This window comes from Diabrotica undecimpunctata, chromosome 4, assembly GCF_040954645.1.
Source record: "Diabrotica undecimpunctata isolate CICGRU chromosome 4, icDiaUnde3, whole genome shotgun sequence".
NCBI lineage: Eukaryota > Metazoa > Arthropoda > Insecta > Coleoptera > Chrysomelidae > Diabrotica > Diabrotica undecimpunctata.
The window spans coordinates 18,947,880-18,973,473 of NC_092806.1; the positions used below are offsets into that span (position 1 = coordinate 18,947,880).

The 25,594-nt window shown below is 33.6% G+C and overlaps 1 protein-coding gene across 1 annotated transcript in view; it reads right to left on the reverse strand.

Annotated features, from left to right (window-relative positions):
- Positions 1-25,594, reverse strand: part of LOC140438580 (uncharacterized) — a 239,032-nt gene that overhangs the window by 183,492 nt on the left and 29,946 nt on the right. The window lies entirely within an intron of this gene.

A 25,594-nucleotide genomic window follows, 5' to 3' on the forward strand; every position in this document is an offset into this window, starting at 1 on the left:
CTCAAGGATGGGTGCTTGCACCAAATTTCTTCAATCTGTATAATCAGACATTTCTTCAACGATGGCAAAAAAATATGCATATGCTGATGACTTAGCACTAGCCGCTCGCTGTAACACAATAGACGCAAGCAACATACTAACATAAGATTTGATAGTTCTCAGTAAATACTTTAGTGAAATGGCTCTTATTCCAAATACGAATAAACAAAGGTTGTCTGATTTCGTCTGAATAACCAGCAAGCAAAAAATGAGCTCAAAGTATATTTTAATAACGTACTGCTACGTTTCAACTCATACCTATAATATCTAGGTATCATAATGAATAAAACGCTGGAATTGAAAAACACCTAGAAAACACTGCCGCTAAAATAAACACTGGAAATAAAATCATCCACACCACTCATCATGATGACTAAGTAGACCAGACTTAGAGCTGATGAACAGCACCCATGGAGCCATGTAACCATGGGGATTATCCGTAGATGAATAAAAAGTACTTCTACTCTATGGCTCTCTGTTTTGATTTATATCAAAGAGAGTCTCCTAATGGAATACAGAAAAATAATTGCAAACCCCCAGCTCCCGATTCATAAAGATGTCCCAAATGTCACACTAAAGCGGCCCACATTTCTTTTGGCAAGCTAACTACGTGAGAAAAGTTTCAGCGTCCACGCAAAATGGAAGGAATGCTGGGAACCGTAGTCCACCACACATGGCAATGAACCTCAAGATTCCTTGGAATGAGCGATTCAAACGTGGACTGAGCCAAATACAATCATACGACTTCGGCGAACCTCGTCAAACAATAAAGTACATTGTGATGGAATGTCCCATGACGGCATATTCTGGTAGCATGGTCCACTTCTTCCATGCCAAAGATTCTGCACTGGAGTGGAGTACACTGCAGTGGAGTGGAGTGGACTGCACAAACAAACTATAATTATGATTATGAATAGCACTTGTGCCTGCCTCTGCAACAGTATTTTACATATCCATCTCCCAGCTCTTTGCGTCCACTGCTCGACATAGGCCTCCCTCATTTTTTTTCATTGTGTTCTATCTTGAGCACTTTTCATACAATTTCTTGACATTTTCTTGAAATCGTCAGTCCAACGAGTAGGGGGTCTTCCTCTACTTCTTTTGTCTAATCTCGGTCTCCACTCAAGCATTCTCTTCATCCACCTTTCATCACTGATTCGGGCGAAGTGTCCGGTCCAGTTCCATTTCAGTGTGGCAAGTCGGGAAATTACATCTGTTCTGGTAACTCCTGTTCTTCTTCTTAAGTCTTCATTTCTAACTCGGTCATAAAGCGATATACTCAGCATTGATATTTCCATTTTCCTCTGAGTTATATGCAGTGTTTTAGAAGTTGTAGCTGTCAATATCAAAGTTTTTGTACCATAGGTCATCACAGGCAACAGACATTGGTCAAATGTTTTACGTTTTAAAGAAATTGGTATATCGCTTTTAAAGATGTCTTTGAGTTTTCCATAGGTTGCCCATGCTAGGTTTATTCTTCTTCGTAGTCCGCATGTTTGGTTGTCTCTTGTGATGTTTATTTTGTGTCCAAGGTATATGTATTTTTTGACCAGTCTACTTCGTTGTCTCCAATATTGATATTTTCGCTAGGTACTAGGTTTGTCATGAATTTTGTTTTGGAGATTTTTATTTTAAGGCCACACTGGCACACACTAACTGAAGTTCATGTAGCATTGTACATATCTCCTTGAGGTTGTCCGAGAACAAAACTATGTCTTCTGCGAATTTCAAATTTGTTAATCTTCTAGCGTCAATATCAGGCCTTTCTCTTCCCAGTTAAGTTTTTTACAAACATATTCTAGTACTGCGGTAAACAGTTTAGGCAATAAGGTATCAGCTTGTCGAACTCCTCTGCCGATTGTGATATGATCCGTGTTTTTATGTAACTTCACCGACATAGTTGAGTTCTTGTATGTATTGTAAATTAACCTTGTATATCGGTAGTCCATGCTGCATACTTGTAGAACTTCCAGGATTTTGTCAAGTTCTACCGTATCTAAAGCTTTATGGAAATCTACAAAAGCCAGAACGAGTGGTCGATTGTATTCGATAGTCTTTTCTATTACCGTTTTAATGCGCTGTATGTGATCATTTGTACCAAATCTGGTACGAAATCCCGCTTGCTCTATTGGCTGGTAAAAATCAAGTTGTTTCTCAAGACGATTCGTTACTATTCTTGTAAGGAGTTTGTATAGGTGAATAACAAGACTTATAGGTCTGTAGTTTTCTAATTCAATGGGATCTCCTTTTTTGTACAATAAAATTACCTCAGCATTGTGCCATTTGTCGGGTATATTACTGTCCAAAAGACACATGTTAAAAAGGTTTTTTATTTTCTCAGGAGTAAGTGCCTTCGATTTTGATTGTATCAGTAATTACACAATCTTTGGTGGACAATGCCCTTTTTCCTTGTTAATTTTTCTGGTACTTGATCTTCCCTGCTATTTGCTTTGTGTTGGCTTGTGCACAGCAATTTGTAGAAGTCTTCAACTATTTTAAGGGTTTCCTCTCTGTTGAGACGACAATTTCTATCTTTAATCTTTATTATCTGCCTTGTCCCCGGTCTTAGTCTTTTACTTAATACTTTCATACTTCAATTGTTCTCTTCTCTTCTCTTCTTTTCGAGTTCTAGGACAGAATTTGTTTTGACTTTCCAGTAAGGCATTTGTTAATTTATTATTTTAGTCGTTTATATCATTTTCTGTTTCAGGATTACTAAGTATGTCGGAATGGCTGGTCTGATGGCTTTATCCATGGTTTTGATTTTTTTTTAATAAGTAAACCGCTTCAACCATGAAAGGTTATTGGCGGGGAAGAGTTGTACATAAAGTCAGATGTTTGCTTATAACAACTAATTACAATTGAGAAGTTAAGTCTATTTTTATATTAGATTGTACAATTTAGTTAGTTTTAGAAACTTAGTCACTTTATCACATTTACTATAGTTCAGAGCACTTTTCAGATCACTAGGTGAATCACTTTGAAGTCGTTCCAGGTGATAGAGTGGACAACTAACAATAATGTGTTCGATTGTCAGAGGAATATCACAAACATAGCACAGTTTTTGTTGTTCCTTCATTCATTAGGTACTGGTGGGTTAACCTGGTATGTCCTATTCTCAAGCGGTGTTGTATGACTTGATCTCGTCGTTTTTGTGGCATTATCATTTCTGGTGATACATTTTGGGTTGATGCGTTGTAGTTTGTTTTTTCCACCTTTCGAGCCATATTCTCATTGAAAATTCTTTGATGGTGTTTTGAATGTCGGAATGAGGAATTTTTAGGAGTTCTTTATCTGATCTATTCGTATAACAGGCTTCTTTAGCTTCCCGATCAGCTTTTTCATTACCTATTATCCCTACATGGGATGAAATCCAAACAAATTCTACCCTTTTATTCTTACTGTAAAGTTCTTCTAGATCAATTTTAATTTGGCATAGTATTGGGTGGTTTAATTTTTATTTTTAATTTTTTCGTCAACGAAAGCTGTGCCTACCGTTTCCATTTTAGAAGTTTTTGACGCATCTGTATATATTTGGTAATATCTTGTCTTTAATCGCTTGAAACCGTTGTAGAATTATATGTGATGAAGTATCACATAGAAGATTTGTATTACATTTGGGGAGTTTTATGGTCCAAGGAGGAGGGTAGTTTATTTCATTGGAAATAACTTTCGGAAAATTGAAACCTGTGATTCTTTTACCAAATGATGCAGAAAGAAACGGTTTTTGTTCAAAAATGATTATTATTAGTTTGCTACAAGTTTGTACAAGTTATTAGTTTGCTGCAATTTTAGCTGCATGTTGTAGGTTTAGTCTGTGTCTTCTAATGGAAAAAGCTGGTTCATCAGCTTCTACATACAGACTTTCTACTGGACTGGTCCTCTAGGCTCCAAGTGCAAGCCTTAATGCGGTATTTTGTATGATGTCCAATTCCTTTAATAAACTATCTCTAGCTGAACTGTAGACTATTGATCCATAATCTAGCTTCCTACGAATCTGTGTTTTATATATATTTAGTAATTGTGTGGTATCAGCTCCCCAATTATGATTTAGGCTAATACTTTGAGAATATTTATATTTTGCATGCAAGATTTTTTAAGTTGTTGACTGTGGGTTTTCTAAGAGAGTTTTGTATCTAATATCATTCCCAAAAATCGATGTTCTTCTACATACTGCAAATTTTGATTATATAGTGTTAATTTGGTCCAACTTGTTTGTTTGTTTCTTGAAAAACATATTGCTTTTGTTTTGTTTGTAGAAAAACGAAGACCTGTTCTCTCTGATCACTTTTCTAAAGATTTGATGGACTCTTGCAGAATAGTTGCAGCTATCCGACTCTTTTTATGGCTTACATAAAGAACAAGGTTATCTGCATATAAACCAATTTGGACGGGAGTATTAATGTTATCAACAACTTCATTCATTGCAATCACGAAAAGTGTTACACTAAGTGTTGATCCTTGGGGAGTTCCGTTATCTTGGATATACGAACTTGAAAAATGATTAGTAAGTTTAACTCTAAAATTTCTATCATAAACAAAATTTTTAATAAAAGCTAGAAGATTTCCGTCCACATCCCATTGTTTTAATCTTTTTAGGACATCATACTTCCACACAGTATCGTAGGCTTTTACTATATCAAAGAAGACGGCCAGTACTTGTCGATTACTTGCAAATGTCTTGTGTATGACATGATTCTAGTTTAATCAAGTTGTACGTTGTACATATGTTTTTCCTAAATCCGCTTTGTTGTTTGCATATTAAATTATTGGATTCCAGGAAGTATTGCAGACGTTTGTAAGTATTTTTTCTATTAGTTTGTGCAAGGTGGATGTTAAATATGTAGGTCTGGTTTTGATTTGTTCTTCTTTTAATCATCTTATACCTCTCCTTCTTTAAGCTTATTTCTATTTTACCTCGTACTATTCTATGATCGCTACTGGTAACAAATCTGTTTAGAACTGTGATGTCTTTAACGTTGTGTTTTTTGTCCGTGATAATAAAATTTATTTCATTTTGAGTTTTTCCATTAGAACTTTGCCACGTCCATCTTCTCTATGGTTTCTTTTTGAAAAAGCTGTTTATTTGGCATATTAAATATATGTATATTAAAAAAGATATGTCATTATATTGGAGTGTTCATTCCCTTTTTACTGTACTATAAGAAACTTTGTTACAAACTAAATCAGAGATCTCATTTAAAATATTTCGGGAAAATTAAGACTGGTCAAATTAAAACACATAAAATAGATACGCCTCTGCTTTGTTATCTTGCAGATGCAATAAGGGCATAACGCCATTAAAACTTTTCAGAAAATTAAAATAGATCGAATTATTTGAGACTATTTGAAAGCATGAGATTAAATTCCATTATCCATTGAAATATTCCTGATTAAAAGTTACTCCCGAACTTGCTAACGATAGATAATTAAATGTGGATTGTACTCGTTAAAATAACGTAATAATGGAGTGGTTATAATAGTCCAGTTAAAAGTTTCAATATGATATTGAGTTTGTGCCGGGTATTGGATGTATTGGAATTTCCAATATTACTGCAGGACAAGATAGTTAAACCTAAATATAAAAATAAATTAGGCATATAATCGAAACATGTAGAATTCATGTCTTCCTGATACTCCCTGTTTTCTTCGAAATAAAAACAAGGGCACTCTTTTACAGAAAACCAGTATAGTATAGTTGCCAATGCATTGCAAAAATGAACAGAACAGAGAATCAAAAAGACGGTATTAGAATTAACTTCGATGCAGGGCATCCGCCAGCCGCTTATACGTATTTCAACCTCATTAGTAGACCTCTTAGGCAAATATCCAAATAAAAAAGTATGAAATATACCAGTATTTTATGCAAAATATGCATATTTATCTAGAAAATATACATGTAATAAAAAATATTTACAATATTTTTTATTTACAAAAATACTTACAATATTATAAATACATAACATATACAATTATTTTTATAACATATAAATATTATTTTGAATTGTGGTAACAATAGATTATCAAATGATGTTCAAAATTTTTTAATAAAAACTTATGGCTTTTATCTGAATACATTTATATTTGTAAATAGAAAAACTTCTTTCGACATCAACTGATGTAACTGGGGCATTTTTCAAATTTACTATAATAGATGGTTCTAAATTAAGTGGTTCGGAAAATGTCCCAGCTAGTACTTGAACCACTTCAGAAAGAACCTGGTAACCACTATTTCTTTCCATGGTTACTTTAAATTTTTTGAAAAATTTCCTTTCCAATAGTACCTTTAACGTTTTGACACAATGACTCAAATTTTTTTATTAAAACTGTACTCTCTAACAATGATAATTTGGAGGATTCTAATTAAGTTATAGTTTTCTGGACAAAACTATAATTTTATGAATGACAGTTGCTGTTTGAGGATGTTATTTTGGAAGGCTTGCTTAGCTTCCAATAAAAATTGGCCACTATCATCCGTTAAAACGTTAATTATTTTTTTTAAATCAACAAAATGATCAGCATAGAAATTAGCTGCTTTCAACCATGTTTCCCAACGTGTTAAAATGGGTTGCGGTGATAGAGGAACAGCAGAAAGCATATCTTTGTAACATTGTATTCTTACGGGTGATTTCAGGAACACCTTTTTGATGCTCGCTATTAAACTGTTAACTAGTGGAAATTTTTTTCTTACTTTCTCCGCAACTCTGTTTATTCCATGCGCTAAACAAGTGACATGTATTAAGTTTGAATAAAATATTTTTAAATGTTGTCCTGCTTTCACCATATATGGTGCGGCATCAGATAAAATAAGCAATAATTTATCATTAATCACAGCAGTAGAAAGAAAAAAGTTTGCCAATACTTCTTGTAGACACCGTGATATTGTTAGAGCGTTGGTTTTTTCCACTTGCTTACAGGAAATTAAATACGATTTTAGAAAAGTGCACAATGTATCTTCCTGACGAGTCAGTGGTCTCGTCCACACATATTATGTAAAAGTAATTATTACCTATTTCGGCTTTTATCTTGTGGATAACTGAGGAGTATAACAAATTGACATTATTTTTCTTTAGAGTTCGTTCACTGGGAATGTTTTGTTTGCAATATTTTTTTAAAAAAGAACTAAAGTTTTCATTAGATAATTTTGAAAGCGGTATATTAGAAGATACTAATGCACGACACAAGTGGTCATTTAAAGTTTCTTGTTCGGTTTGTTTTTTTGGAACTTGACTGAAAGCACTTGGACACTAAAGGTTGATATTTTTCACCGGATGTGGTTTTTACTTTTTTAGCTAAATGTTTCGCGGTTCTGACATGCCGACCTATTTGAAATTTTTTTTTAGATGAAATCTAAAAAATAATATAAATATTCTATAGTTGTACCCATTTTTAAAATCTAAGATTGTAGAAATAAACTAAAAATGAACTGTTTTTGCATAATAATTAAAATATGTAAATTAAATCAAATAAAAATCGATGTAGTAATTTTGAAAATGTCAAGAAATGACTGTGCAAAAAGGAAGAACCCCCAAATATTTACAAGAGGCTCTTTGTCTTTTCTGTTTACATTTAAAGAAAAAATACTGTGAGCATAAATTAAAAGCACTTAATTAATTAAGTCCAATATATGACATGTTTTTGTTTTTAGCAAAATTAAAACAAACTATGGTATTGTTAGAAAAAAAATGTTAGCGACCTTTCAGTAGACTATTGAATGATTTGAATTTTAAATAGGTATCCTATTTTTTATCGCAAGGAGTTTAAAAATGCTTGAAAAAAGAAAAAATACATCGATTTATTCCGAACTAGCCTTGTGTCGGTACTTTTCTTAAACATAATCTCCAATTTTAAAATTTTTGTTTGTACCACCGTGTCAATTTTTAAAATAAAATAAAAAATAATACGTATGTGCTTACGGTTTTGCCACAACATGAGCAATAAACTTTATCCATATCCATGGATAGCTCTTTGTAAGGTTTTATCCAAATTAAAACATTGCTTATATTCGGCATTTTAAAAGCACAATAATTATTCACAATTAGAAATACACGTTTTTAATTTTACAAAAGTGAAAGCACGTGAAACTGGCCGTCAAAATAAAAATGTTTACCTAGAGACATAAACTGGCAAACACAAACCCTTAATTCCAGGACAAAACGTGACAAAACTACAAGCCGCTGTCTTTTATTAGTTACTATACCAAGAATTTGAATACCAAGTGATTATAAAACAAAATTAAATATTGGCATTTTCATGCTATCTGTAAATTTGAATTTAGTTAACATCAAGTTTTCAAATTATATGCACTTTATGCTAACTTTTATAAAAATATGCAAAATTTGATATTTTTGGATTTTTTATGCATTACATGCAAAATATGCAATTTGCATATTTCCCTAAGTCTACTCATTACTAAGAGAATACGGCCGTGAAGTGTTGAGACTACCTCTTCATCACTACGAATTTAATGCTATTAAACTAATTTGCTGTGTTGCTAATCTATACCGAGCTGTGTGATCTGATTGTTTTATCGGTTTGTTAATTTTCAAAAAAAACCTTTATTCTTGGCAACAATAACAAGTTTTTTCAAAAGAAATAAATATTGGTTTGAAATACATGGTGATTCCATATTATAAGCTTGGTTGTGTGTACATAGGTTTCTTTATTTGAATTTTGTTGTGTAATTTTTGTACAGTTTTGTACAGTTTTAGTCATTTTGTATGAATAATATCGGTTACGAGACTAAAAGCTCTTCGACCTTGAAGCAATTAATCTCTTCAACAGTAGTAAAAACAAAGTCATTAATTAATTCCTAAAACCATATTTAACACTGAATAAACCAAACGAGGTGCCCTGAAGTAGATTTCTATTCAGTTTTTTAGATCAAAACCCATATATTTACTTATATGCAATGAAAAACACTTTTATTTCTGATTACTACGGTTTAAATATTTATTTATTATAGGTTTCCAAAAATTAGAAAATTACGTTCATAAAATGTATACCCAGTTTTCAAAATGCATTAAAAGAGAAATACAAAAACGGCCATTGCAATATTGGCCATTTTCTAATTTTTATAACCGTCTTATTATAAGTTTGGCTCACATGTTTTAGTTTATTTCCTATTAAAAGAAGAATGAATGCAATGTGCAAAGATCCGGCGGATCTACTGTAAATTTCTTTTAAAGATGTTGCCCTATCATTCGTAAATACTATTTAAAGTAATCCGTTATAATAGTGGTTATGTCACGCTTCGATCATAAACAAACTGGCCGCTTTTGAGTCTATGCAAATCGATCCTTTCATCTAAGCCGCTGCTAAAAATACCCAGTATTTATCCTTCGACTTAAAAATATGCTAATTTAACAGGTAAAATAGTTACCGCAAATAGGAATACTATAAAAGTATTTACAATACTATGCTTTAAGAATAGAAAATTTTAAAACAAAATATATTTTACAAGGAACTTAATAAAAATCGTATTTTAGTAAGTAAGTTCCTTCCCAATTTAGCGGTGTTTAATTTAAAGCTTAGATTATAAAATACAAACATATTATTATGTACCTATTATGATAATTATTAGCATTTCCTAGCCTGGTGTTAAGTACACTGTTGAATTTGAATCTCGCAAATGTCCTGCTCACTTCCATTTTAGTGTCACAATTCGTTTTATTATGTCTTGCACTTTTGTTCTTTACCCAATGTATGTATATAAGAGATATTAAGCTTGAAATGCAAGAATGACTTATAATACCTTAGTATTACGGATTGGAACTCCTTAATATAACTGCTGATTGCACTCTAAGCTTGACCTTAAGCTGTAATGGCTCATAGGCACGATATTATAACAAACAAACAGTTTGTTATGATTTTTATGATATATGTAGTATCATGGCTCATAGATATAGCGGTTATTTAAATCAGTTCATTTTAAACTGTTGATTGGAGTTGAGAGAAAGTGTGCAATATTGTTTTAGCGATACGTGCTAACTATTGACGCCATAAGTATTACTGGTTTTTTGTCAGATCTAAATCTAAATTATTTTATCACTGTAGGCTGTTTACCACCATGGCCCCCATTATCCTAATGTGACCCATATTACCCAGTGCCTAGTGGACCAATTTTTAAATTTATTTCAGGTGCCCAGGGCATGGAAAAAATCGATAAGGGCTCGTGGAAATCAGAAGACATCCAAAGGGGTGCTAGGTTGGTCGCTAATGAAATGAGTATAAGAAACACAATGTAATATCCCCTACCAAACATTCCGGAGAAGATTAAAGAAAGGCAACTTGAATGCCTTGCACAATTGGGCAGACGTCCTTGTTTTATAATCGAACAAGAAAAAGAAATGGCTGCGCATCTAATTAAGCTTTCCAACATGCTCTGTGGGTTATCGGGGTAGCAATTTTGACGCCTTAACTATAGATGCGCAGAAAATCTTAAGATAAATCATCGTTTTAATACCCAGAAACTGCTAGCTGGAAGAGACTTGCTGAAAGGCTTCTTGAAACGAAATCCTGCTATTAGCGTCCATTAAGTAAGGTTTACATGATTCCAGTAGCTGTTCAAGTTACTTAAACAAGTAACTGGAAACCAGTAACTTGAATCATGTAGACAAATATTCAAGCGCTTGATCAAGAGCTTGAACAAGCAGCCAAGCAAGTGAAGTAACTTGAAAGCCATCCAACTTACTTGTTCAACAAGGCGCCTTACACCACAGAACGCAGTGGTGGTGGAACCATACTTGAACGGCCTACCTCATACTTGCTTCATGTAAACAGTCGTTTAAGTAAATGCGTATTCGCTGTCAAGAATTGGTCATGTGAAGTCGATTTTTAAATATTTGAATTTCATTTTACAAAAATTTTAACTTCTAAAAGAAAATAAAACTTTAAAATGGCGATTGTTAAAAGTTATAAAATTAATTTGTTGCTTCTAAAACTGCAAAATAAGGCAAAATTGTTAATTGTTTATAACTATTATCCATAAAAATCAACCTAAATATTTGTTATTTCGTCGATAAGTTGTGTATTGTAGTCAACGAACTCTCAAAATTTCAGATCGATTCATCAAATAGTTTAAAAGATATTCTATTTCTTTGTCCCATAGACCTTTTTTTGCAATAAAATTAGTCAGAAAATAATGATGATACGGTAACGCGTATCAAATGAAAGTTTAAGAGTTACCTACCAATTACCTATATCAAAAAATGTTAAAAAAAACATTTTTATAATGAAAGATCGTTTTGCAAAATTACTGTTATTTTTAACATATAAACGATTAGAATAACTTTTAAGATATTTCCTCCTAGACGAAATATTCTATCATATTGCATCTACGCCACTGCATCTATTTCGTCGGGGTATCATAATTGATCACTTTGTTCAAAATATAAAATTGACACGTTCGAAAGTGAAATAAAAACAAGTTAATTCCAGTAGGGTGATTTTCTAAGAAACTATTCGAAAATACATCCGGCCTATCGAGTTTTATTACTTCCACATAATACTCATTGTTTGCTGATATTGACAAAATTATTTCTAAAAACGTGAAGAGTCGATAAGAGAGGCGAAGTATACGTCATCTCCTGGTTAACAAACACAAAGACCCCTGCTCGTGATAAAAATATGTGGCAAGCTAAAAATAAAAACTATATAATAAAAAAATATAAGGATATTCTTTAAAAATTACAACAGATGTTGCAGACGTGATTTAGTGTTAAATAATAATTATTTTGTAATTTATCTGCATCATGTCTAAGTAGATACAATATTATTATATAACTGTTGTTCCTTGTCTTTTGTTTATTAATATTGTTGTTTATACCATACATTTTTTGCAAGTATTAAGTTTGAACAACACAATAAAAAATTATTGTAGAAACTTGTTCAATCACAAATTAATCCCTTAATTTGTAATCCCACATTATTCTTAACTTCTTGACGTTTTATGATTTCACCGTGTATAATTGAGACATTGTGAAACATATCGAGTAATATTTTAATAATTAGAGTCCATTCACCTGCAAACCTGCACTTAATAAATTGTCAAATAATATATTTTCTAATTGAACTTCCCAAGTGTTGCAATAACGGCCTAGATTAAATTGTATTGTAAGCTCATAGTTCAAAGTTTGTTAGTATGATAGAAGCATTAACCTCTGTGATGAGGTATACATTATTGAATGGTTCCCTCCAGTAACGTTCCAAGCGCCAGTTTAAAAAATTTTCAGGAAGTGAAAAAAACATTTTTAGCGATAAAAAATAAGTTAATACCTTAAAATATTATAGCAATATTATTGTAAACCTTCTTGTAAAACATCAGTAGTAAAACCTTCAAGTTACACAAAGTAGTAATAAAGTTATAAGCAAAATAGTAAATTTTTAATTGCAACAACGTTCTAAGCGACTGTCGCTTAGAACGTTTGCAAAACCTACAAAATTATAAAACCGTTATACAAAAACAGTTTGCTTTTAAATATTTTAGTTTAGTCTAGTCCTGGTCATAAATAGATATATTTTCATAAAATTCCCTGAATTCCTCAGGCACATATGGCATCATTGACATGAGATCCTTCTTTTTCTCTTTTTTTATTGGAAGTTGTCCTTAATAAAGTCTGCGAAATGTTGCGACTTTTACTGGAGGGAGATTGACGTTCCTCCTTCCTGCTGCTTTCTTTGCAAGGGATTGAGTATGCCATGGCTGAAGGATGTTGTGGGAGATTCTGGCTTGCAATGAAGTTGGATCATCATGTGTCAGTTTGAACCACACAAAATGAGTTATTCGAAAGTTTACTGTTCTCAGAGAATTTTCAATAATGCTAAAATCTTTAAAGTTTTCAGTAGACATTAAATAGACAGAAAACTTTTTTAAAGCAGCTGTAATTACTTCTACCCACTGAAAAGGATCATAAACCATTGCAGATTTCTTATGACGCTCAATCAGGGCAAAGTCCCTATCACAGGGTAAAAAGCTGTGCCCTGTTATTTCTGTTCCACAGTAGTGAAAATTTTATTTACGACAAAATGTTGCATAAGAGCTACTATTTTCCAGTTATTATTCTGCTCTGTACAACGATCTGACCATATGATTAAGTTACGGGTCATGTTATCTTCTAAGGGGGCAAAATGGTGGGTGACATATGCAAGGATGCATGAGGCAATTTCTGCAGAGCCTCGTTTTCCTTTAGTTTCGTCCCAAAGAAACGTCATTGCTTTGTTGTTGTCCTGGTCATGGACACATAGGTTGTAGCACGATAGCTGTCTTTGGTAAAAGACATCTCCATGATTTAGAGTTGGGCAATACAGCACCTGTTGCAAGTCAACACAAAGTAGAATGGTGTCTTTGTTAAGTTCACCTGTCTTTTTGTCATTTGCTAGAGTCTTGTATGCATCGTCAGCTCTAGCATGATGCAATTGACTCTCTATCTCTATTTGATTAAACAAAGCATTGTTAGCTGTTGTTGTTGACTTCATTTTGATGAAAAAAGAGTCGCATTGTTTACAAGTATCTGTGCGCGGGACACCAAATCTTAAATTAAATTTATTTTAAACATGCTCCGATAGTAGTGTAAATTAACTCTTGTACCAGGATATTTTTCCTTAAAAAGGTTCCACATATTTTCATCGGAAATGCGGTTTGGTCGATTACCATGGGTCCCACGACCATCATTCAGTAGTTTCTTGAACTTAACTTTTTCTACCAACATTTGAACTCTACGAGGAGTAATTTAAAAAATGTGATATAGAGTTTTTCTACAAATTCTAAGTGAAGACCCATTAGTTTTAATGTAATACTCTACACTACACTGTCTCTTAGGAACATCTTCACTCACCCGTCGCCGTCCCAAAAAAGGTTATTTATCGGTTAAAATTGAAAATGCCTATAACTGTTTCAGTGTTTTGACTTGAGTTGTAAAGCTTAAGTTAAATAACGCTGTTTTAAAAGCGAAAACTGAAAACTTAAAAAATGCACAATATTATGAAACATGGCGCTTATAACGTTACTGCACTCACCCCATGTGGAGGAAGTTTTCCTGGCTTAGGCTTTCTCTTCTCAGTTAAATAATGTTCCCCTGCATTTCTAAAAACCTTACGCACATTTCTAGACCAGTGAGCGATGTTAAGTTTCCTGCTTTTACTTCGGTTTGGTTTAACCGATTTATATCAGATGGTGTTAAACTGACACACGGCGATGTAGACATCTTCGGGCGCTTGGAACGTTACTGCGCGACAAGGTCCGAAAAAGGGCGGACAACGCTAGTCACAGTGCTGACAACCCCTATGATAACAACATGAAAACACCTTTGCCATGTCTGGAATATCGTATAGAACGTTTCTGAACAGAAAACCCGATTTTAAACATTATGTCGCTTAGAACGTTACTGGCGGGAGCCATTCATTTGTGAAATTATAAATTGGGGATTTGAGCTCATTTGAGGGCAGTCTATTATAGATAGTTACCCAACCAACAACTAGAGTGTAATTGTTAGTAGCTGTCAATAAAACTATAATTTTTACTCCACGACTTCAACATTTTATTGTATTACCATCGTCGATCGAGAAGAATCGGACAAAAGGGCATTAGAAAACAATTCGATCCTTATAACTACATTCGAATTTGTCCAAACTAGTAGTTTTACATGCATAGAAAAAATATTTTTATGTTCATACTGGTAAATAAAGCTATTTAAAAAAATAATTATTGTGAAAAACTAAACAAAATGTTCTAGAATCTTTAATATATAATAAAAAGTTCCAAATGAAATGGAAAAGTAAAGCTTCTGAGCATTTATAATAAGTCAATTAACTGCAACAAGCTCGGTTTATAACAGAAGGCTTCCAAAACACACGCGCGCAGAGTACCACCCTTACCCCAAGCTATCTAACCACCTTGCATGGAAAGCTGCCCATATTTTAGAAGAAAGATTCTATTTCGACACTTTGATCCTTAAATATAGGTTAATTATTTTCGTTTTACAATAATAATTATCACTTGATCATGATTTAATACTCTCTCTCTCTCTCCCTCCCGTCTCTTCCTCACAAAATACCAAATAAAATTTAAGTTAGGTAATTGAAATACAATTCTATATTAATCCGAAAAGTTTATAGCGCATGTATTGTACTACGTTCCATTTCCCTTTAAACCAATTATTCAGATAGCAACCGATTTGAATATTGTCGTAGTTCTGCAATATATTGAGCTGTGAACAAAATAATAATCTATTTAATACATGCTGAGATTGCACGACCAGACTATTGCTCTTGTGCATACGCCCTATAATTTTATGACCTCATTTCCTGGTCTGCTGCTTCTCCGATTCTGTCTTCCTAAAATAATAATTTTATAGCTTATACGCTAACGATGATCTTAACGCTAGCGGAAAGATTAATAAGAAATGTCTTCTGAAACGCCTTGAAAGTCATTGTCTGTTCATTCACACATACATAATGCATTACTTGGTTTGTAAACTCTAGAAAGCGTCTTTCGGGGTCGAATAATTCTTAGAGCAAGCAGGGCTAAGTGGTGTAACATCGTTTGCTATAAATCTATTTTAACTTGCCGAGATTTGGTGAAAGCGTCATTGATTTTTTTAGATCGCGGGAAAAGTGGAATAAATTATCTTAAGTTTCAAGGCTAGAATCCAGAATAACTAAAACAATATTATAAGAACAATAAATTAGGAAGTTTGAAACTTATTTTATAGAGTGTGAGTTGTAATTTTTCTACAAGGATTTTCAAAATCACAGTTAATATTTGAATTCTATCGGGACATGGATTTAGTAAAATGGTCAATAATGTAATTACGCTTTTTATATTTCCGAACAAACATTTATAATTTACGAGGATTGTGTATCTTATGTCGTTTAACAGACGACATTAAGATAAAAAGAGGTGTGCGACAGGGATGTATATTGTCCCCATTATTGTTAAATACATATTCAGAGCACATTATGAACCTAGCGCTAACGGACATAGACGAGGGAATACTTATAAACGGAGAACGATTGAACAACATAAGATACGCTGATGATACTGTCATTTTTGCAGACAGTCTTAAAGGTCTGCAGACACTTGTCTCCAGGGTGGCAGAAGTAAGTAGCAGGTTTGGGCTTGATTTTAACATCAAAAAAACCAAATACATGGTTATAAGCAAAAATAGGATACCACCTGTTCAATTACTAGTTAACCAACAACCTATAACACAAATCACCAACTTTTGTTATATGGGTGCAAACTTAAATGAACAGTGGGACCAATCGACGGAAATTAAGATAAGGATCGAGAAGGCAAGATCAGCTTTTGTCAAAATGAAAAAAATATTTAACAGCCACGATATAAAATTGGAAATAAAAGTTCGTTTACTAAAATGCTACGTATTCTCCGTTCTTTTATATGGCGTAGAGTCATAGACCTTAACTGAAGCATCACTGAAGAGACTCGAAGCATTTGAGTTGTGGTGCTATAGACGCATGTTGAGGATTTCTTGGATATACAGAGTTACCAACGAAGAAGTACTACATAGAATGGGTAAAGAGCGCGAACTAGTCATAACCATAAAACGTCGCAAACTAGAATACCTGGGCCATATAATGCGCAATGAACAACGATACTACCTACTTCGGACCATACTTCAAGGTAAAGTGCATGGGAAAAGAGGTCCAGGACGAAGAAGAATATCCTGGCTGCATAACCTGAGAAAATGGTTTAACTTAATCACTACCGGACTTTTCAGGGCAGCAGTCAACAAAGTCAGAGTAGCCATGTTAGTGTCCAACATCCGTAACGGATAGGCACCATAAGAAGAAGTGTAACGAGATAGAGGTAGAGATAGGCAGAAAGAGGGAGAGATATAGAGATAGGGAGAGGAGATGTACCTTCGGCTATCGGCCGCCTCTCAAACCAAGTGATTTAATTTTTTTTAATTATGTTATATAAAGATTATAAAAACATTCAGTTTTCAGTCAAAGTTCATTTGGAGGGAGGGCCGATCGGTCCTCCCTCTTAACAATGCTGATAAAAGATGCCCACTTACTGTATACCAGCTCCGAAAACGATACATACAGCATAATCACAAAAGTTGAAGAGCTATCAATGACTGGGGAAGTATTGTTGGTTAACCATCCTGGAATCTGCGTAAGCGATTTTAATAGTCCATGTGGAAATACAACAGGAATGACCAAAACGAAGAAATGCTTGTAAATTGGACTGAAGAGAGCAATTTAAACCTTATATTTGTTGCTAAAGATAAGGGCACATTCATATCAGCAGCGTGCAATAGAGAGTACAACCCCGACATGTGCTTTGTAACACAAAATACTCTAAACCAACCACTCAATATTCCCAGAAAAGTACTCTTAGACTTTCCACACTGTAACATCGCCCTGTTTTATACAAAACAGGAATACAACTGCTCATAATTAGATCTATTTCCATACCAAGATGAAATTTTCGGAAAGCAAACTGAAGCGCCTTCTCAAAGACCTAATATGGATTTCAATTACAGTGAATAATTATAAAAGATCTGGTAGTGCCGCCTTTGCAGTGCCATAGCTAAAAAGCGGGTCGCAAGAGGCGTTCAAAACCAAAACATCCCTGGATGGAACAGTAAATGTGACAAACTATATAATGCTTATGTATGCTTAAATGAGAGTATGAATTTCGAAAAATCAATCATACAAACATGGAGCCTATTAAAAATCTTTCGGAAGCAGTTCATCTTTCCGCAGAGATCCATTAGTGACGTCGAACCTGCAGAAAAATTTCTCTTTCTTGAGCTCTATGAGATCAACAGCATACAAGGGACATTACCAAAAACTAAACAGACTACCTCAAGAAGCGTCGCACAACACTAAATTCTCTGGCACCTTTACCACGAAAGAATTATCAAGTGCTATGACAGGCAAAGCACCAAGGTTTGCATACATCCTGAGTTCCTTGTGGACGCAGCAAAATAACACAAAAGTGGTTTACCAAATTCTATTCAAAAATGTTATCAACAGCTGGTCTCTGGAGGGAGAAGTTTGCTTTAGGCCAAACAGAAGCTGCACGTTAAGCGTTACTACACACGTAGAGGCTGGTTTTAAAATACACGAAAAAATATCAGTTGTTTTCGTAGACTTAAACTGCTGGTAATAACAAAATGAAATAAGATCAGTAAATTTAAGTATAACAAAGCACCAAAGCCGGAATAAAATTACTTCACTTGCTCTGTAACAAAATATGTCATTCCAAGCAATGGCCTCACGACTGGACAAAATCTACAATAACGACAATACGTACAATATGAAAAGGCATCTTCGATAAATGCGACAACTGTAGAACCATATCCCTTATCTCCAACGCCAGCAAAATAATGCTGCACATAATCAAAGAGAGACTAAAAACTTTCCTACAAAGAGAAGTACCCCAAGAGCAAACTGGATTTACCAAATGCAGATACAAGTACAAATAATAGAAAAACCTAGGAAATCAATATCCCACTATACATTCTCGAATGGGTATCCTGAATAAATGAAATACTCCTTCAACAAACCTCTCCATTCGTTAGGGTTTATAGTCATTTCCCTTCAAGCTCACATCATCCTTCCAACGCTTTTTTGGTCTACCAATAGGTCGTTTCCACTGCTTTTTTGCATTCAACAGTTTTTTGGAAGCCTGGTTTCTTCCGTCCTAAATACATGGCCTACCAATTAGGCTGACATAAGATGCTGTAGGCGGGTATATTAAGAAAAAGGTGGTACTTTATATACTCTATTTTACCTTTAACTTTATATACTTTAAAAGGTGTATATTATATATTTTATAATTGTATCTGTTGTTTTAAATATTTGTCTCGGTACTTTGTTTTATTCGGTCCGACTTTTCGTGCAAAATTTATGCCCTCAAATGTAACTCCCTATTGCTCCGCATCAATACCCAGTTTTTTTTTAAATAGCAAGTGTGGTTGAGTGGCACCTCATTTGAAAGGTAATTTCTTTCCCTACACTACACTCTATTTGTTTTAATTTAGGTAATAACCTAAAGATAATTTTGGATTTAACTAATTTATTGGTTGAATGTCAGTGATAATAAGAAAAACATAAAATTTCACCAAATTAACATTCTTGTTGACCTCCAATACAATCATTCAATCAACCTGCAAATCGATATTAACACGCCACTACTGTTGATGATAATCTTTTTCTTTTTGTAAAAATATTACTTTTTCATATGAATTTTTTTTAAAGATTCTTCTTCTTTAAGTTCCATCTTCTATCGAAGGTTGGAAATCATCGTGGCTATGCGGACTCTGTTGACTGCCGCTCTAAAAAGTTCTTCACTACTGCATTCAAAGCATTCCCTTAAGTTCTTAAGCCAGGATATTCTTCGTCTTCCCACATTTCGCTTTCCTCGGATTTTGCCTTGCATAATAAGTTGTAATAATGCGTATTTTTGCCATCTCATCACATGTCCTAAGTACTCAAGTTTTCGTCTTTTGATAGTTAATATTATTTCCGCCTCATTTCCTATCCTTGTAGTTACTTCCACGTTTCACATTCTTTGAATCCATGATATTCGTAGGATTCTTCTGTAACACCAAAATTCGAAGGCGGCCAACTTATTCAGATGGACTTGTTTTAGTGTCCACGCTTTCAAGCCATAAAGAAGAGTAGAGAACACGTAACATCGAAGCATTCTCAGGCGTAGTTCTAACTTTATATCCCGACAACAAAGAAACTTTTTAAGTTTAATGAATGATGCACGTGCTATTTCAATGCGTGTCCTAATTTCTTTGGTTTGGTCTACATCTGATTTTATCCATGTTTCTAAATATTTATAGTTATTAACACCCTCAATTGCAGTATCTTCAATAGTCAATTGGATATTTGCATGTGCAGATTTAGTCATGATCATGCATTTAGTTTTCTTTAAATTTATCTTCAGTCCGTACTCATAACAGCGTTCATTGAGGCGTTGCATTATGTTCTGTAAATCATTGTTGTTATCCGTCATTATTACTGTATCGTCTGCAAAACGTAAGTTATTCAAAACTTCTCCATTGATAGATATACCTTCTATTGAGTCTGAGAGCGCTTTTTGAAATACTGCTTCACTGTAGACATTGAAAAGTAGTGGGGACAGCACGCAACTCTGGCGGACTCCTATCTGTATTTTGATATTTTGGGTGTACTGGTTGTCAACTCTTACCTTGGCAGTTTGACTCCAATATAAATTAGATATAATTTTCATATCACGACTGTCAATATTTTTGCTTTTTAATATATCTACAAGCTTTTTATGTTGAACCTTATCAAATACCTTTTCAAAGTCTACAAAACATAACTACATGTCCTGATTCATGTCCATGCATCTCTGAGCCAGCACATTCAAGCCGAACAAAGCATAATATCATGTACTCATATCATTTCTAAAGCCAAATTGTATGTCACTAATTTCATATTCAAGAGTTTTAACAATTCTGCTGTGAATTATTTTCAAAAATGTTTTAAGTGTGTGACTCATTAAAGCTATTGTTCTGTGATCTGAGCAAGTTGTTGCACTTGGCTTTTTGGGAATTGCTACAAAGGTGGATTGCAGCCATTGTCTGGGGATTGTGGCAGTCTGATATATTAGATTAAAGAGTTCAACCATTACATCAATAACATCTTCATCGATGAGTTTTAATAATTCGATTGGCACATCATCTGGTCCAGTAGCTTTACCCTCTTTTGTGTTTTTGATGGCATAGATGACTTCTTCTCTTAATATTGGTGATCCGGTATCCTCGGTGATATTAAAGATAATGAATCCTAATTATCTTCTCTAAATGCTTACCAGGATACCTTTGATTTGAGATTTGTCAACGACCAATTAATCAGAGATATTATTGTAAAGGTTTGCAAAAATGATATATTCTAATGAAAAATGAATAGAATTGGAAATAATCAGTGTGCTAAGGCTACGGCAAGGATCTTTAATATGAACTACCCAGAAAAAAACGTAAGTCGCCAATTTAAAGCTACAGGTGACGTTAACAACACCAAGTAGACCGTCGAGTGCGGAATGAAGTAGTTGAAGTGGCAGTATTGGGTCATTTACAAATGGATAATCGACAGTCTATCAGACAACTATCTCGTGCATCTGGTGTATCAGCATCTAGTTTTTATCGAATTATAAAATAACAATAGAATAACAACAAACATCGATTGTGCAATGAGTGTTTTTCCGATGAGTGTACTTTTATGTTAAATGGTGAAGTTAATAGACATAATTGTCGTTATTGGACCATTATTTCTTGAAGGAAATCTCAACAGAACAACCTATTTAAATTTGTTAGAAGACGTTATTGATCCGCTGATCACTGACACATTGAAATCGGATAATAATCTTTTAGAGGATGACCTGACTTTCCAACAGGACAAAGCACCACACATTATGATATACGCGTAAGACAATTTTTGAATCAACGTTTTCCAGGACCTTGGATTGGCAGAAGCTATCCAATAGAGTGGTCGGTCAGATCAGCGGATCTTTGGCTTTTGGATTTTTTTTGTGGGAATACCTATAATCAAAAATATATGCCACTTCGCCTGCAGATATTGCAGAGTCGCGACAAAGAATTGTGACATAATGCTGATTATTGACACCGGAGTTATTTGCAAATGTACGAAGAGACTTCGAAAATGGACTGTATTATTGTATAGAGGCCACAGTAGGTCATTTTGAACATTTAATTGGTTAATTTGAGGAAATTTAATGTTTATTGTTATTACTGATGTTCATCCAATAAATTAGTTAAATCCAAAATTATCTTCAAAGTTATTCCGTAAATTAAAAAAAATAGAGTATCGTGTGGGGAAAAATACCTTTCAAATGATGTGCCACTCGACCACACTTGCTATTTAAAAAAAATTTGGGTTGATGCGGGGCAGTAGGGGGTTACATTTAAGGGCATACATTTTGCATGAAAATTCGTTTCCCTCCCAATACAAATTAACGTATTTTTTTTTTTAATTTTGAAGAAACTCTTGGTTTCTGGGTTTCTGAGGGAGTCAAATTTTCATTGGAACACACTGTATGACGTATACTGCAATACTACAAATCCAAGGATAATTCATATCCCAACAAAATGCCCACAAGGTAGTATCCGTGTAAATACAATTTTCATGAAATAATTTCATAAAAAACAAATAAATGGCAAAATGGTTTTTCCAAATCCATTAAAACCCATCCAATTACCGTCTTAATACATCTAATTGTTTACTTTTTCCGTACAGTTTTACGAAAATTACTTCGAAGAGGTGCTTGAGGTGAACCGACTTGACGAAATTGCCCCAGAGAAATTATGAAATTACGTGATTTTGGCGGAGTAGAAAAGGAGTATGGGAGAAACCAAGAAAATTGTCACGATATTTTATTTAGTAATGCGTGGGGGAGAATAGCAACTAAGTGAGTGAAGAGAATTGTCTGTTCGCCGTAGGAGATCCTGTAAAATACACGCCCTAATAGTTTCTGCAGTTTTAAAACCAAAAAATCTCGTAAGTTATGATGCGAACTTTAAGACTGCTTTTCGCCAAGAGACATTTATTCTTTGTTTTTGGAGAGACTGGGTACTTTGAATTTTAAAATAAGAACAAGATTCGGTAAAATATTCTCTACGGGAAAGTGTGGTTTTTATAAGAAGTTAATCTTAAGTGAATTGAATAAACGAAATAGGTTTTCTTAGTAGGAAAAGAGAAAATACCAAATAGATTGTTAAATTTTGAAGGTTTTCAATTCTGTGATACAACTACAAATTCTTAAACACAAGATAATTATTAATAACGTAATTTTTAACAAATTGAGCTCCTAGTAGAGAGTACTTGACAATTTTATTAAATATTTTGTATACAGTGATGAGTGTCTTACCACCCGGCTTTTTAACGTAAGAGATAGAAAACACAGTTACCTTGTGAAATAAAAAGAGATGAAACTCGTAGAGGTGAGAAATAATCCGAGAAACCTATAATTTATATTACATTACATTATCACTAGCGATAGTCTCACACCTTTAGACGTTAGCTTCGAGCTAAATCACCTCGGTCATAATTATTATGAGTAACGTCGAATGTGTGACGTATTTCCATTTTTTAATTTCGCATAAAGTAAAAACTGATTGACCACAACAAAGCAAAAATGTGAATAAAATAATTTAATTAATAGTGATTATTTAATCTAAAGTTTTAAATTATTAACCAAGAATAATTTCTACTACGATTTGAGGAGTTTCATACACTCTTGTGACAGAATAATTATAAATCCTTCGTGGATTAGTGGTAAGAATTCGACATTGCGACACAGACATCGCAGACGATTAGAGTTCAAAACCCACATGTGATTTTTTTTTTAATAATTTGAAATTATGCAAAGATCGCTTTGCTTTGAATCATTAAACATTTATGTCAGTCGTTACTAGTATTAGAAGTGTTTAAAGTGAAAACAAAAAATCTTATTGACAAAACAGTATCGTCGTACTTTCGAAAATAAAGTAAAAATTCTTCAAAATTAAAAGAACATTTAAAGAATGTTTAAATAAGTAAAAATTCTACAAAAATAAAAAAATATTGTGAATAAACGTATTTACAATATGTTCAAATAAGCCTTCATTAGCAGCAGAACAATAACCCAAACTGTCACTAAAGAATTATAAAAGTCTGATGGATCAGAGTTCAAGGCACGATGTTCTCATCGTTATATCTCTCATATAGTTTGGACTTGATATATCCCCAAATAAAAAAATCACAAGGTGCAAGATCGCAGGCCAAAAATATCTCCGTGGCCACTAATCAATCGATTAGGAAAAGTCGCACTGAAATATTCACTGACGATGCGAGAATTATGTGCAGGACAACCATCGTGTTGAAATCATATGGAATCGAAAGTTATTGGTAAATTACGAAGGGCTGGGACAATTTCATTTTGCAGAAGTTCCAAGTATTTCCGCCCAGTCAACATACCGTCTATAAAAAATGGACCAATGACATGATTCCCTATTATGCCTCTCCAAACATTTACTTTTCGAAGACACTGGGTACGAGCGACATAAATCTGACGAGGATTTCCTCGAGACCAATACCTAGCATTGATTGAATTGTGACGGCCATGCAATGAAAACGTACATTCATCGGTGAACAAAACGTTCTCTAAAAAATGTTCATCTTGATGTGACATTTCCATTGCAGTTTGACAAAATTCTAAACGTCTATATTGATCCCCAGGAAATTGTTCGTTGGATTTATGAAGTTTATAGGGACGGTATCGATGTCTATAAAAAATTTCACCTACTCTAAATCTTGGAATTCCATATTGTTCTCCGAGAGGAGATGTTGATTGGGTAGGATTTTGCTCAATACTTGCACAAATCAAAGTGTCCCTTAGTTCCAAATCTGGATTTACCTCCCTTCGTCTACGAACTCCTCTTGGAGCGAACACGGATCCATAAGTAAAAAAATTACGTATAATAGACTGAATTGTTGATCGTGATGGAGCCGGCCTATTTGGAAACATATTTACAAATTGTTGTCTAATCATGTTGTCTGATAATCCATTCACATGCCAGACAACAATTTGCACTTTTTCTTCGACCGTTAAAATCCTTTTCCCGAATTGTTTTTTCAATAAAAAGTTTCTGTTTACCGTACATAACACTTCTCGGTGTGTTATTATTTGATAACTTGAAGGCTTGATGATTTGGTTAGCTATAAAGCAGGTAGCTGTTCGCGCGCATCCTTTCCAATGTCGTCAATTGTTTTGAAAATCATTACCTGTACAGAGGAATTGATATTAACACTGAGAATTTAGTGATGGACTTGACATTAAACAGTCTTCAATGGATTATTTTCCATTCACAACTGAACACTGTAAAACTGGAATTGAATTTGAAATATTTTGTATTTCTATTTTATAACATTGGAATAAGAATAAATTGTAAATAATGAGTTTTTCGAAAACTTGTTACCTAATATGTATCATACTTTCTATTATTTTTGATTGAGTAAAACAAAAATTTTACCCTTGGTGTAAATTAAACCCCAGTCTTCTTGTCAATAGACAACGTCTCTAACTATTACTCCAATTTTACATACAATAATTGTTTTCGGAACATACCTACCTTTAGTTTAGTCAAATATTTCAGTTGAGTTATTTTTATTATTAAATAAACTTAAAGATTTATAATTTAAAATCGCTACTAATTAATGTTTTTTACTATAATATATCTTAATATATTTAATCATTTATTCTAACATCAGAAATTATTAAAATAAAATATTTTCGAGGTCATCCGTATAATTATGACTAAAGTCAAACAGACACGTCTAATACTAGCCTTATCTCGTACTATCTCACAACTTAATCTGTCTTCTATCCTTTCCGCTATTTTGCCGGGTGGTAAGACACTCATCACTGTATTTGCACCATACACAAAAAAGAAGATATAATAATATTATTTAATTTCAATCCCCTAATAATATTGCTTAACTTCTATCCCCTCAGATAATATCATTATCCATTTAATTTATAGATAATGAT